Below are 15,921 nucleotides of genomic sequence, written 5' to 3'. Positions count from 1 at the left end.
AGATTTCGTTGTACTATGCTTCCTCACTTGTTATCTCAAGTGGAATTTTGATCCGTGCAAATCCATTCCCCCCGAGCAATACACCTTCAGTACTTTCAGTGTTATTGGTATCATCTTCATCTTGTAGAACATAAATATCTGCTAATTCATGGACATCGCTTAATTCACTTATTTGATACTTTTCCCATCTTTAACTTCATAATGTAGTCCGAACCTTTCAGCACTCAATGAACTTCCTCGTCTGTCAATTTTCTCTTAGACCTGTTGTAAGGCTGACATTCTAGAAGGGTGATGTGCAAGCAGACACGTAGGAGTAGGACTCACCTGCACTATTGGAGACAGAGCGGTACGAGCAAAGAGCAGATGCAGCTGTCTGCGTGACGATCGACAGCCTGAGGTTGGACTCAGTGTATTTCACTAACCTTGGCCAAAGTAGGACGTGTATAGGACTCAGAGAATTCGAGTTAGTTCATCACAGTTGGAAACTGGTAGTTAAGGAAGTGGACCAGGGGTATTTCCAAGCAGTGAACTCATATCGATGGTTATACATTTCTATCCTGTTTCCTGAGTAACCCTACCGAGTTTCTGAACTCTGAACCACTCAAAGCTTGCTTTTTAGCCGAGGTCGGGGAATCAGCAGGTGGCCCATCATCAGGTGACGTCATCAAAGTTCATAGTTCTAGTTAAGGTCTTCCGTCTCTCATCCAGCTGTCCTTGTCACTTCCTCTCATGACATGACAAATTATGTAATGATAAAAAAAAATATTTAAAAGGTTGGTTGAAATTCAGTATTTTGGTACCTGTTACCCGATTGAAAGAGGGCGGTTAGTTTCACAGAAAAAACATTGTTGAAAGAGAAATAAAAGAAATATGATGTAAATCTAAATAGGCATTTTACCAACATAATTAATTTAGCGTAATTGTACCATAGCCCAGTTGTATTATTTTGCTGTCCATTGATGAGAGATTAAGTTGTTTCTTTCATAAACTATTTATTTCAAAAATATTATTTGCAAAACGAGGTTTATATTTCTAGAAATTCCACTATAGATTTGAAAATAATTAAGTAACAATATTAATTTCTACAATATTAAACTAGTAGTTTTTAAAAAAATATGCTTTTTAAAATTTCATGCTCTAATTAGAAAACCGAAGTGATTAAAAATACTTTATCTTTTGAAAAAGTTCGCACGCGAACAGTTAAGTTATAAATATAATCAAAGGGCGCCAACTGCATTCTTATGTCCAGAGATTCTTTTCTTCAAGTCTTATATTTTGTTAAATCGATCTATGATTTTCACTATGTCATGACCTCATGCTCATTCAATCTAATGCTTTGCTGACGTGTAATTACACTATACAGTGCAAGGAACGTTGTTTGAACAAAAATAAATTTCAAGAAATAAATGGCGAACAAGTGTTTCAGTCGTTTATCATATCGAACCTGCCCTCGGGACAAACGTGCTGCAGACGAGCTGGAAGCATACGGAAAATAAGGCCTGTGTTCCCAGAATGAAATTTTCTCTCTGCATCGGAGTGTGCGCTGATGTGAAACGTCTTGGCAGATTAACACTGTGTGCCGGACCGAACTTTTCAAAGCTTCTGTTATTTGTAATTGTCTCTTCCTCGTTATAATTACCAGTATGCAGCAGAACACTGGTAATATAGTTAACCGAAGATCCTCTTACATTGACATATGTTCAACTTTATGGTAATAGCTATTTGGAAAGAAATATAGCCCGCAGCTCGTGGTTGTGCGGTAGCGTTCTCGCTTCCCACGCCCGGGTTCCCGAGTTCGATTCCCGGCGGGGTCAGGGATTTTCTCTGCCTCGTGATGACTGGGTGTTGTGTGATGTCCTTAGGTTAGTTAGGTTTAAGTAGTTCTAACTTCTAGGGGGCTGATGACCATAGATGTTAAGTCCCATAGTGCTCAGAACCATATGAACCAAAAGAAATATATTACGAATGTGGTCCTCGTGTAGGATGAAATATTTCATGCGTGTAGCTTGTCTGGGAAGGAATACTACAATTCTCACTGGGGAAGTATAAGACCGGCTACGGTCATCGATAGTAACATGCGAACCTGTATATGTACAGGGAGTACCACACACAACTGCACCGTACTTTCCATTGGTAGAGTGTACATTCCATGAAGCCAGTTGAATTTTCGCTATTTTTGCTTTCGTGCTTTAAGCCTCGCAGGACTCAAAGCACACAGTTTATTGAAATACAGGCACTAATAAGTAAGATCAATATATTCAAGTAAAAATGTAGACTTACTAGTGCAAACGCATGGACTGTTAATGTGTCACTATTAGGAGAAGTTATCAGCAAAGTTTCCTCTTACAGAGTCCAGTGACTAGTAGAAATAGTCACCCACGTTATTTCCCAGATTGTTGAACAGAATGTAGGAACTGGAGAATATGCGTCGATGAGCTGTAACGTGAGAGACCGTCAGTTCGTCTCACACGCGAAGTCACAGCGCACGGAAAAGGTAGGATGCACTTCACGTACGTCGCCAACTCCTTCTGAAGTGAAATGATGTTTGGTTTTTTGATCTCTTGTGTCAGAGCAATCTGCTTATCACTGTTAGGTCACGTAACTTACCTTAACTGAAGACATAATCACTGAGTAAGAGTCCACGATCAAATGTTCAAAAAATGCTCAAATGTGTGTGAATTCCTAAGGGACCAAACTACATAGGTCATTGCTCTCTAGACTTACACAATACTTAAACTAAGTTAAACTAACTTATGCTAAGAACAACATACACACGCGTGCCCGAGGGAGGACTCGACCCTCCACGATCACTTCTTGTGCTTCTTTCTGCAACCTTCCATTAAGACCATAACTGTAATCAGAAAACTAGTTATTAATGCAATTGAAATTGCGATCTTAGCATAATGTTGAAACAAAACATTATAAAATATGCTTGTTTTCACCAGCATCTAGTCTCGTATATACAGAGTGACAATTATTGAACTAAATTGCAATGAAATCCATACCATTAGCTACTTATAGGAGTTGATATATATCAACGGGGACAGTTGAAAATATGTGCCACGACCGGGACTCGAACCTGTGATCTTCTGCTTACATGACAGACGCTCTATCCGACATTTTTCTTTGTGCTGATCTCATTTTGTTCGTTACTGTGCGTTGCATTTCTTCGGAGCGGACGTCCCATGATACCTGTTCAAGTTTATCGTTGATACGTTCACTCAGTTTTTTATTACAGAGAGCAGCTAACCCTCTAACCGAACACGCTGAGCTACCATGCCGGCGTCCGACTGAGTCAACGAGGACACAGAATATAGTGCGACTGCAGGGACTTATCTCTGGCACGCTCCCCGTGAGACCCACACTTCCAACTTACTGCAACTTACTGTCCACACACTACATTTGTAGTGCCCCTGCTCACTATAGTCATAACTTCTGAACGGTTTGTGTTAGGACGTTCAAACTGCACGACTGGCCGCGGGGCATGATGGGAGTTACTGTGCGTGTTACTGTTTGGTTTAGCGAGTAAGCCCACTATATTTGGATGGCTCCCTCAATAAAAGAAACAAAATTGAGAATTTCTCATTCTGAACGGGTGACTGGTGTGCAATGTCCAGTCACGGAATAATCGGTGCGATATTCCTTGATGGCTCGGTGACTACCGAAAGGTACGTGAAGGTTTTGGGAGATGACTTCATTCCACTGTCCAAACTGACCCTGATTTCGAAAAGATGTGGTTCATGCAAGACGTAGCTCGACCTCATCGAAGCAGCCGTCCGCCAGGATAGCTGAGTGGTTGAGTCCGTTCCACGACCCTCCACGTAGCAGGAACATCACGGGCAAGAGAAGCTAAAATTACAGTACGATAATAGAACACTACACGATACAACGTGGGATCTACTTTCATCATTACGAAAAGTCGTACCTGGATGATACAGCAGATGGAGAGTTTCGTTGTGAACCCTCACACTCTGTAGCAGTATTTGTCCCATTTCCTCTTTTTGTCCCCGGCACGAAAAGGTCTTCGCAGTTTTAGTTTTCCCATCCGGTGCAAGATGTAGAACTGGTTAATGGTGGTATGGATTCCACCCTTCAGTTTTGTTTCATGGTTTCCTTCACCCCTCACTTTGCTCTCTTTCTTTATGCCTTTTTCTACAACTATTAGCATGGTTTTAGTTACGTGCGTCCCCAACTCGACGCAACAAGTGCACTTACTAGTTTTCAGTTCCTTACTGTTAAAGAAAAAACAATAAAAAAATTAAAAAAATACAGTGGTCAGCGTGACGGAATGCCGTCTTACGGGCCCGGGTTCGACTCCCGGCTGGGTTGGAGATTTTTCTCTGCTCAGGGACTGGGTGTTCTGTTGTCCTAATCATCATTTCATCCTCGCCCAATGTGACGTCGAATGTCGTAAGACCTGCACCAAGGCTGCCGGATATGCCCCGTTGGGGCCTCCCGGCCAATGACGCCAAACGCTCTTTTCCGTTTCCATCGAAGCAGCAGAGTGTTTTATGTGCTGGGGAAGGACTCTGGCGACCGCATTCTGGCTCTGGAGGGCTCTGGAGTACCCAGAGGCCATTGGCATGGCCTCGATTGACCGTCATATTCTTCGGATCTGAACTCATGCGATTCCATTTTGTGTGGCTATATTAAAGACAAGATCTACAGTAATAAACCCAAAACCATTGCTGAGCTGAAAACAGCCCTTCAGGAGGTCGCTGACAGCATCGATGTTCCGACACTTCAGCGGGTTATGCAAAATGTCGCTATTCGTCTGCGCCATATCATCGCCAATGATGGCAGACATATCAAACATGCCATAACCTAAATCCGAAAATCTGTAGTGATGTTTACATGTTGAATAAAGTGTGTGCACGCAATAGTTTGTAACTAATTTAAGTTTTTTTATAAAGCTCAATAACTGTTACCCTGTACTTCACATGTGCATCGTATTAACTCAGTATTAACTTTTAACCACAAGGTTATTCAACTAAATGTTTCTTCGGAATTCCGGTAGCGAAAACTTAGCACAACTGGCGAATTCACGGTAAACGACGTATCACAAGAGGGAAAAACCCGAACGCCGATACCTTTTGCTACACCGTAGAAAAGATCAAATAAACATCGTTCACATTACTGTCCTCTACGTCTTATAAGTAGTAATATCGAGAACGACAACACTAATCAATAGTCGCTGCTGATATCCTGTGTCGCTACATTGTTTTATACAGAATTAATGAACTCTGCCAAGTGACAATGTTTATTTGACCCAGTGCATAGCCGCCTGTTCACAGAAGCAGTTTTCAGATTAAGAGAGAACAGGAAGCGATGGACGGGTCAGTGAACACGCTCCAACAAGAAGAGTTAGGAGCGTATCTCGGGGTGATTCAGCGCGGCCGCGCAGGAAATATGTGGGTCCCTGAGTCACCGACGCACCGAGCGTAACCCATCATCCTAGTAGAGCATTTATCCACTCAACTCTCGACACATAATGCTTTTTTCTTCTTTCTCAATTCTATGTTGCTTACCTACGTATTAGCTGCGTGACGAAACCTGAAAGTTTAGCGAGTTTCAATCAGAAATGAACGTAAATTCGAAGTTCAGGGAAGATAAAACATCTCATGATTTACAATAACAAAAATTTGAAATCCTCTGGAAGGTAAACCACTTTTCTCCTTTTTCTTTCGTCAGTCTTCTGATTGGTTTGATGCTTCTCGCCACGACCACATCTACTGCGTGTACCTTTCGTCTTAAAGTAGCACACCTGACATTCTGGTTTACTTGTTCGACATGTTCCATTCTCTGCCTTTCTCTTTTTTAGCACATTCTAGGCAGGTTTTTCTTCATCAATCTATGCCCACCGCTGCTGCGGAGAACCTCTTTACTTCTCTATTTGTTAGCCTACCTTTCTTCAGAACGCTTCAATATATCTCAGACGCTTCTATTCTCTTCTTTTCCGGTCTTCCCACAGTCCCTGACTTGCATACCATTCTGCACTCCCGGTGTAAATTCTCACGAAAATATTTCTCAAATTAAAACATATAATTGACAATAATTACAGAGGAATCTCCTCTTTGGGTTACATCGCCCTTGCTTGGTCCGTCATGCGTTATTTTGCTTCCATGGTAGCAGAATTCTTTCATTTGTTCACTACTTGGTTTTTAGTTTTGATGTTTATCTCTGAAATTATCACTGATACTCTTCATTGCTTTCGTTATTATTTGATGCACTTTCGGTCCATTTTCTGTGTTCCTTAGAACTTTACATTCAACAGGTCTTACAATTCTTCCTGAGTTTCTCTGCTCATAGCAGTACCATCAGCGAATCTTGTCATTGGTATTAATTGATTCTGGACTTTAATCCCACACTTAACATTTAAATGATTTGGCGGGACTGCTTCTTCGATGTAGAGTTTGATGTAGGGGTGAGAATTGCTTCCTTGCCATTTCCTCTTTTTAATCTGAGCATTTATCGCTCAGTCTTTTGTTCTCACTCTTCCCTCTTAGTCGTTGTCGACGTTATACTGACTGCTTGACTATTTTAGGGAGAATAGAGGACAGTGAAACAAGAAAGTAATCCTAATAAAGGTCAGCTAAGCATTGATTTGCTGATACGATGTATGCACAGGTGCAATCATGCCAATATTACGCCACTGTTAATGTCTAACACTACGTTTATGCTGCAGCTACGTTGCTGATAGATCTCTGTTGGTCAGTTTAATGTGTTTCTTTCATTAGTGTGAAGCGAAGGGTGACATTGAAGGAGCCAACCACAGCTCAAGTTTCGTGTTATGTCTGCAGCACATACGCGATCTTATGTTTCAGGTACCATTTCCCACATTGATGAGTAAAGGCATTGCGCACATGTAACATACGAAGTCATCCCCACACATTTTGAAATGAAGGAATGGCTGCCATTCACTTCATGCAAGGGCGTGCTCATGGAAATGGGCAGGAGGCAGCACGATTGTATCACGAAGCGTATCCACGGAGAAGACAGTCAGACACAGAGAGGAGAGGTCACTAGGTCTCATCAACGCCTGCAAGAGACCGGTGCATTTCAAGTCAACATGCAGCATGCTACCGTAAGGATTGCAGCTTCAGAAAGCGTTTTGCCCTCTGCCATTTAGTAGATATTACAGAGGGACAGTTGTACGCATATTACGAACAAAGTGTGCAATGCCTGGCCACACGTGGCTATCGAGCCCTGGTAGCTTTCTGCAAATGGATCCTCACCCCACGTGGAAATGTTCCATTGTTCCTCTGGAGGTGTTATTTACGGACGAAGCTTGCTTTATCTGCGTCGTTGTTACCAACATACATGACATACACATTTGGACTTACAAGAACCCACATTGTACAATTCACACGGTACATCAGCAGAATTTTCCGCTAACGTTTGGGCAGATACGTTAGTGATCTGCCTGGCCGACTTGCAGATTGAGCTAAGTGGTGCAGTGGTTAGCACACTAGCCTCGCTTTTGGGAGGACGACGGCTCAAGCTCGCGTCCAGCCATCCTGATTTAGGTTTTCCGTGTTTTCTCTAAATCCCTTCAGGCAAATGCCGGGATGGTTACTTTAAAGCTCGCTGTTTTTTCCCCTCCTTTACGGTTTAGGTACCAACGTAAACTACCTTAAAATACTAATCAGGTAACTAGCAATCTTTTGAGATGCTATAACGTGTTCAAATTCACCAAATCAGTTATATCAAAAGCCAAGTTTTGAGACTTGCCTCCTCTTGGAAAAATTTGTGCGGACCACTATGAGCCCAAAAATGCAGCATGTCTCTCTGTGTCCTATGCAATACGTGTGGCTTCTTGTCGTAGAGTGGAAACTACCGCTCGGACAGCTTCCCGCGATGCTTAGCCTTACCCGTCCTCCCGTATTCTCCTTCCGGAGATGTCGGTAGGATGTTCCTCCGTCAGTTTGACCCCGACGAGCATAACCTGTGAGCATCGCCACAGCCGTCCCAAAACACTCAGCAAAGTATGGCTCGATGTGGTGCTGAATCATGTTTGGACTAATTTCCAGCTTCGCGTTATGGTCACAGTGAAAGCCCCATCACTCGTCCATGGTGCTCAGGCGAGGTAGGTCATCTGGACTGGCATGCTACAGCTGAAACATTTCCCCTGTGGCCTCTTCTCGGCAGAATTTCTTACTGGATCTGTGTCGCAGGGGAACCAAATTGGCGGCGACCTTTGCCATGTTAAAAATGTTGTGTAGTGTGTTGTAAGTGAACCACAACCGATTTTCGAGTTTCAGACTGTCGCCTTTATAGTGGTACGCCGGTCTTCAACCACCACGGCGTGCACTTACCCTGCGATTCCCGGCTATTCACAGTCGGTCTGCTACTTCGTTCTTCAACACGTAGACTTGTTTGTTTGAGCACACTGGAAGCCCCCCCCCCCCCCCCCCCGGTAGCTGAGTGTTCAGTGCAACAGACTGTCAGTTCTAAGGGCCCGGGTTCGATTCCCGGCTGGGTCGGAGATTTTCTCCGCTCAGGGACTGGGTGTTGTGTTGTTCTAATCATTATCATTTCATCCCCATCGACGCGCAAGTCGCCGAAGTGGCGTCAAATCGAAAGACTTGCACCAGGCGAGCAGTCTACCCGACGGGAGGCCCTCGTCACACGTCATTGTTATTATTATTACCACACTGGAAGAATCCGCGTCACGTAACGCCTGTGTCACATGGGAGTGCTGGACACTTGCAACTGTTGAGAGTGGACTGTTGCAGCGTACTTCCCCTAAAAATGAAGAAAACGAATTACCACATGATACTCCGCTGTATAAATGGGCTGTGATTTTATTTTGGCTACGGTAATGTTACGACAGATGAATATAAAATAATTAAAAGGTAAATGCACTTGACCGGCTATTGGCCTGACTGCAGGTGAGTAAGGCGTTTCTTTGTCGTGGAAGTATGAGGGATACGGTATTGGGGTGCATGCATCGCCGAAGGAACAGTCACCGCGGTGGCTACAGCTGTTCTGAAACAAATCAAATATATTAGCAATAGTGAATGTGGACAACCTTCAGCTATACAACAGGATGACGAAACTGAAAATTTGTGCTGGATCGGGACACATTGAGTCGCAGAGCCTTACATCGTGCCTATTGAGATTGGACGTTAAATAGTCGGGAACGGGCGTGAAGTATGAGTCACACGCAGTACAGTTGGCATCAGATGCCGGAGTGTACGTCGTTACTATGCGATCTGGTAGAGGTCACTAGCTGGCGGACAGTCTTTGAGCTGTACTCAAAATACTGCCATTTCTATTAACAGCTCTGTTTGTTTTTCTGATTGCTAATTAATTACTATTATAATTGCGTTTAGTTATGAGAGTGAATTAAGATGTGAATGTGAAATAATGTTTCAAGCAAAGGTTTTACACTACACATTGAAGTAACTGGTCTCGTGGGGAATGTCCGAGAATGATGTGTGTGTTAATAATTTGTACCAGGAAATTGGTTGTAAACTATTTCGTCAGTTTGTGGTACTGGGGAGGTGAGATTATCGTTTCGGTGAAGCAGTTTTGTTAAGAGGGAGCTAATTTCATATTGGTTGGTTTTTTTAATTTCTTTCTGTTAATTTACTGTTTTGATTCAGTGACAAATTTTGATTGGTTCCGTACACATGCGCGGGACTGAGCAGATTCGCTGCTGCTTTCTGATTGGCTGTGATGTTTCTCTGCTAATCAGAAATTAGCACATTCGCGCATATTTTGAGCACTAGATACTTCTGTTTGTACAGAAATGAGAAGAGTTGGACCTTGGATCTCATAGTGATAAGAGCTATTGATCGATTCTCTGACGAAAATTATTACTATTGTGATATTTCACTAGTAAATGTTTGTGAAGTGCCTTAAAGTGTGGACGATGGTTAAATTTAACGCACGACGCGAAATTCGGAACTTCCGGTGACATTTTAAACAACTAAATTCCTTGTGACGTGTTGCTTACTCGCGAACATTAACATTTTGTTAAGTGAGACTGATTATATCAGCATTCTGAAAGCAGAATTTCTGTGAAGGACAACTAATTACTTTAAACTGGCTATGGTAGTGAATGATGTGTGCGTGTGGACTTTTCAGAGTTTGTAGAGCTTAGAGTAAGACTTGGTAGTAATTGGTGCATGCAAGTTTACCGTAACAGAGTGAAATTTTACGCGCATAAATACTTTCATTTAACTATTATTAACCTTCCAATGGCAAAACAGTTTTTAGTGTGACTTATGGTTACTAGGTTTACAGCTGTTTTTTCTATAGATTTTTCTGTCTGGGAACTACATTTCGGTAACTTCATGGGAGACGCATGTGTGAGAAGAGGTTCACCAGAAGGTGAGTGGAACTTCATACGCAGCAGAATAGCACCGCGCCGCGGCAAATGGTGCATCAGGGCTCGGGAAGTATAAAAAGCTGTAGAGATGAGATATTCTGTCGAGAATAAATGTGAAAATGAGCACTATCAAACAGTGATCAAAAGACGGGATAGAACAGTGTGTGTCAACGTGGAAAAGCAAACACTGCAACTAGACATGTGATTCTGTTTTGGAAAGAAGAATGAGGACATCGTAAGTACGACAGAAGAAGCGGCGTGGAGTTGGCAGACGGAACGACGGATGCAGCGGCAGGTGCCATCTCAACAACTGTGCAGCGGCAGATGCCATCTCAACAACTGTGCAGCGGCAGATGACATCTCAACAACTGCCCTGACGGTGTTGGCAGTAGATGGAATCCACAAACTGGTATAGCTGGAGGCGGAGCACAGACTAGCAGTTTCAACGTGCCAAGGCTACAGTCGACAAATAGAGATAAGTTAAATTTACTTCATCCGTTGTTTGCATGTATCAAAAGACTTTTTAAAATGGAAAGGAATGATAATTCTGTAAACGTGAAGGGAGAGGATGTGATTCTCAGACAAACACTACAGGGCAGAGAAATGTGGGTGATTTAGAAATTAATGACATTTCAGTTCCAAATTTACAACAGTTATCTACAATAGAGAGAGAGAAACAGGGACAAAATGTTTTAACAGGCGTAATTAGGGGAGAAGGTATTATCTCTTTTAATAATAGAGTGATTTTAGTGTTTCTGATTTATTTGATATGAGCCGTGCTGACGTAAGTGAACAGAAGACCAGAGAGGCAGATGCCAAGCTTGATATGTTGCAAGTAAAGCAAACTGCAGGAAAGTGTAAGGGAGATGTTAATGCATAGCATCAATGAAGCAAATACAAAATTTGCTAGGGATCTTAAGCAAAACATTAGTAGCAAAATTGATCAGCATCCAATACTATAAATGGTTTAGCTAGTGAGCTTAATAAGCAGTCTGGTGCTATTAATGATGTTGCTGATGAGCCCAAACAGTTCCAAGTTGAAACTGATCCTAACGTAAAAAACCAGGCTTCTGATGTAAACAAATGTGGCAGAAAGAAGTGAAGGCATATGATGAAAAGATAAAGTTTCTCAAGTTGAGGAAAGTTGTAACAGATCGTCAGACAGTGTCAGAAAAGAGTTACAGAGACTATACAAAGCGTAGCTAGCGAAAGCAAGCAAAAAATGTGTCAGACCCAAGAAAATGTTCAGAAAGCAGAGTATAAAATAGCTACAGTTCTAGATGTATGTGAAAGTGTTCATACAATTTTGATTAATAAAATCAATTAGCAAAGTGAAACCTATTTAAAAGTGTGACCATGAGGAAGAAGCAGAAAGTAACGTGGATCATTTGACTAATAAATGAATTGCACAACCACAACAGCAGACTAACTAAAATAGAACATAATATGCAAGTTGCTACTAACAGTGTGAGTGGTGGTCTGATAACAGAGTCGGCTAAAGTAGCTTACATTACTAAAAGACAATTCTTACGTTTCATTTTCGCTAGACATGTACATCCAAAGGAATTTTGGAATGATTTTGAAAGTACGTTACCAAGATCAGTTTCATTTGGGCAAAATGTTTGGGGGAAGCCAGGATCTGGAGTGTGAATGCTACTGAACGACACAGCACTTTGAAAAAAAATTTAAAGATGCTTTTTTCAAAGTGTGTTGGGGTAAACAAAAACAGATGGAACTGCGAAACAATTTCTGGGCTGGGTAAAAGTTTAATCTGAGAATGTGAAAAGATTTGTTTCAAACTGGGTTGCTAATTTATCGCATTCTACTAACAAATTAGAGCCAGAGCTAATTGTAATGGGTTTAGATGGGAAGCTGCCTCTGAACTGGCGTAACAAAATAATTGCTGCTCCCGAGGACGATATTTATAAATTTATTAATTATCTGGAAAGAGTAGAGAGACTAATGCAGGCCTCCAAATAATGCAGAACCCCGACAGAATACAAATGTAAACAGAATAGGTGTGTCACAAGGTAATGTACGGCAAGTGGCGAAGGAGACTGCTGCCGTGCTACTACAGCTAGGCAAACTAACTTCGATCAAGGACGTGCTAAGAGATCGCTATATATATAGTATATGACGATAGTGATGTCCAAAACAGACAACAGAGAGGAGTGCGAGAGGACGAGAGAGCAGAATCAAGGAGTTCGGGAAATTAGATTCCGTCCGTGAAGATGCTGGCGTTTGCAGAACAGGAAATAGTGGTTTAAAGTCGCTAGCAACTCCTTTTGTGATGTATGACGAAGAAGTGACTGAATTAGGAATGAGGCAAATGAATCAAGTAACATCAAAATATGTGCGTGACTTTTTGTTTAGGAACAGGCGAAGGGATTTAATATACGTGTGTACAGATGATGAGAGGTTCAGATCAACAGGGAAATGTGTGCAATGTAACAGACGAGGAATCTTTTCACGAAGAAGGGGAGAGCACATATTGGAAAGAACTGTAGGATTTAGACGAGAGAAATATTGTGGAGCTGATCAATGATAACTTGTTTGTAGTAAGGTCAGAGTTGCATGCTGAGGATGGTCACAGTGAGGGTCATTTAAGTAATGGGTTAGAAGAAGTTCAGGAAGAAAAAAGTGACGTGTCAAGGAGTCTTGATTTGTCATTAATGGACAAACTGACTGCTACTAAGAAGATAAATATTGAAAATAATCCTACAAATATCTGTGTAATCTCTAGTAATGGGGAACGTTTTGAGAGACGGGAAGCTGTATCCGATTTGCTTGATTAGTCTGAAGTCATTAATTGTAAGGAGAAGACAGGACAATGTGTAGTTAAATTAATGGTACAAGGAGAAGAAGTTCAGTGTTTAGTTGACAGCGGCAGTGATCTTTCTGGTGTTAGTCAAAGCCGTTCGATGCTTTGCCAAACAAGGAAGAATTAATAATATAGCCTGTTATGGGGATTCAAATAATTGTAGCGACAGGAAAGGTTAAGAACCTGTTAAATGTCAGCTGCTGCTGCCTCTTAAAATAAATGATATGCAGTTGTATCATAACTTGCTGGTACTTCAAGGATTAAGTGTGAACATGTTGTCAGAGGTGGACTTCTTCAATAAATACAAAGGGTACCTAGATTTAAATATGGATTCTATGAGATTTGAAATAGAGATAAGAAACGTAATTATACTATTTTCTGCGGAAAAGGAGAGTGAGAATTTTCCCATTAGGTACTGCAGAAAAATGGAATATATGGAAAGATATAATTAATATGGCACTGAGAAAATAGGGCTTGATCCACAAGAGTTGCTGGTTGCACAGGACGAGACAGAAGGGAAAACAGAAGAAATACGTGAATTAAATGAAAGTCAGAAAGAAGAATTAAAAAAGGTCTTGTTTAGGCTTAAAAATGTTTTCTCGGATCTACCAAGGTTAGTAAAGGACTATGAATGTTATTTTGATTGTGAAAGAAGATGCACAGTTTTTTTAAAAAAAACTGTACCGATTGCGGAAAAGCGTAGGGAAGCATTAAGGTACTTAATCCAAAAAATGCTTAAGTGGAAGATTACTGAGAAAGCTGTAACTGTACAACAATCCATTAATAGTGGTTATTAAGCGAGATGGATCTGGACGGTAGGGCTATGGATAAAATATTTATACCAGAAAGTGATAGGGCTGAAAACATCGATGAACTGTTACAGAAATTTAAAGGGGTTAAATTCTCGACTTCCATAGGCATGACGTGTGACTGTTGGAATTTGCCACTGCCAAAGAAATCCAGTAAGTATACATTATTCTTATTTGAAGGTAAGTGTTATCAATATAAAGTTGTACTATTTCGACAAAATATAAGGGTTTGTGCTTTTGTAACAGCTATGTCAAAAGTTTTAAGGGACGAACGACTGAGAAAAATGACGATTTATGTTGACAATGTTTTGATTTCGACTGTAACCTGGGAGGAACATTGCATGTTATTAGACGAAGCTTTGGAGGCCATTGAGCAAGAGGGTATGAAATTAAAGTTCGATAAGAGGCAATTTGTAAGAAGAGAAGTGAAATTTTTGGGACATATCATTAGTGGGAAAGACATTCTTCCAGATCAGGAGAAATTGAGGCTATAAGAAAATTCGTAACGCCCACCAACAGAAAAGAATTGAGGGGTACGTATGGTATTTTTGGATTTTATCCTCATTTAGTATCAGAATAGTTGTTTAATGCTCCAGGTTTGAGAAATCTGTTAAGGAACGATGTACCTTACAAGTAGACAGTGGAGTGTTAAACAGTATTCTAGGACTGAGAGAAGATTTATGTAACAGTGAAATACTTTGGTTCAAATGGCTCTGAGTACTATGCGACTTAACTTCTGAGGTCATCAGTCGCCTAGAACTTAGAACTAATTAAACCTAACTAAGCTAAGGACATCACACACATCCATGCCCTAGGCAGGCTTCGAACCTGCGATCGTAGCGATCGTAGAGGCCGCTCGGTTACAGACTGTAGCGCCTAGAACCGCAGGGCCACTCCGGCCGGCTGAAATATTTTACCATCCATATTTCACAAAGCCTTTTTGTTTAATGACACACGCATGTGGGTATGGAACACTGTAGAAATGTTTCAAATGGATAAGGAACGAGAGGAAGAGGTTCACAAAAGCATAGCTTTCGCTAGCAGATCTTTACATCAATCAGAAAGGAATTATTGTATTCCAGAACAGGAGGGACTGGCTGTTAAATTTGATTTGCAAAAGTTTCATCAGTATTTGCTGGGTCACAAAATCACTGTGTATAATAGTTGACATTTTTACAAATGTAATCTTAAGCATCCACGATTAACTTGGCGGGCTTAATACACTCCTGGAAATTGAAATAAGAACACCGTGAATTCAATGTCCCAGGAAGGGGAAACTTTATTGACACATTCCTGGGGTCAGATACATCACATGATCACACTGACAAAACCACAGGCACATAGACACAGGCAACAGAGCATGCACAATGTCGGCACTAGTACAGTGTATATCCACCTTTCGCAGCAATGCAGGCTGCTATTCTCCCATGGAGACGACCGTAGAGATGCTGGATGTAGTCCTGTGGAACGGCTTGCCATGCCATTTCCACCTGGCGCCTCAGTTGGACCAGCGTTCGTGCTGGACGTGCAGACCGCGTGAGACGACGCTTCATCCAATCCCAAACATGCTCAATGGGGGACAGATCCGGAGATCTTGCTGGCCAGGGTAGTTGACTTACACCTTCTAGAGCACGTTGGGTGGCACGGGATACATGCGGACGTGCATTGTCCTGTTGGAACAGCAAGTTCCCTTGCCGGTCTAGGAATGGTAGAACGATGGGTTCGATGACGGTTTGGATGTACCGTGCACTATTCAGTGTCCCCTCGACGATCACCAGAGGTGTACGGCCACTGTAGGAGATCGCTCCCCACACCATGATGCCGGGTGTTGGCTCTGTGTGCCTCGGTCGTATGCAGTCCTGATTGTGGCGCTCACCTGCACGGCTCCAAACACGCATACGACCATCATTGGCACCAAGGCAGAAGCGACTCTCATCGCTGAAGACGACACGTCT

The sequence above is a fragment of the Schistocerca gregaria genome, chromosome 2 (genome assembly GCF_023897955.1).
Source record: "Schistocerca gregaria isolate iqSchGreg1 chromosome 2, iqSchGreg1.2, whole genome shotgun sequence".
NCBI classification, from domain to species: Eukaryota; Metazoa; Arthropoda; class Insecta; order Orthoptera; family Acrididae; genus Schistocerca; species Schistocerca gregaria.
This window is presented reverse-complemented; position numbering follows the sequence as displayed.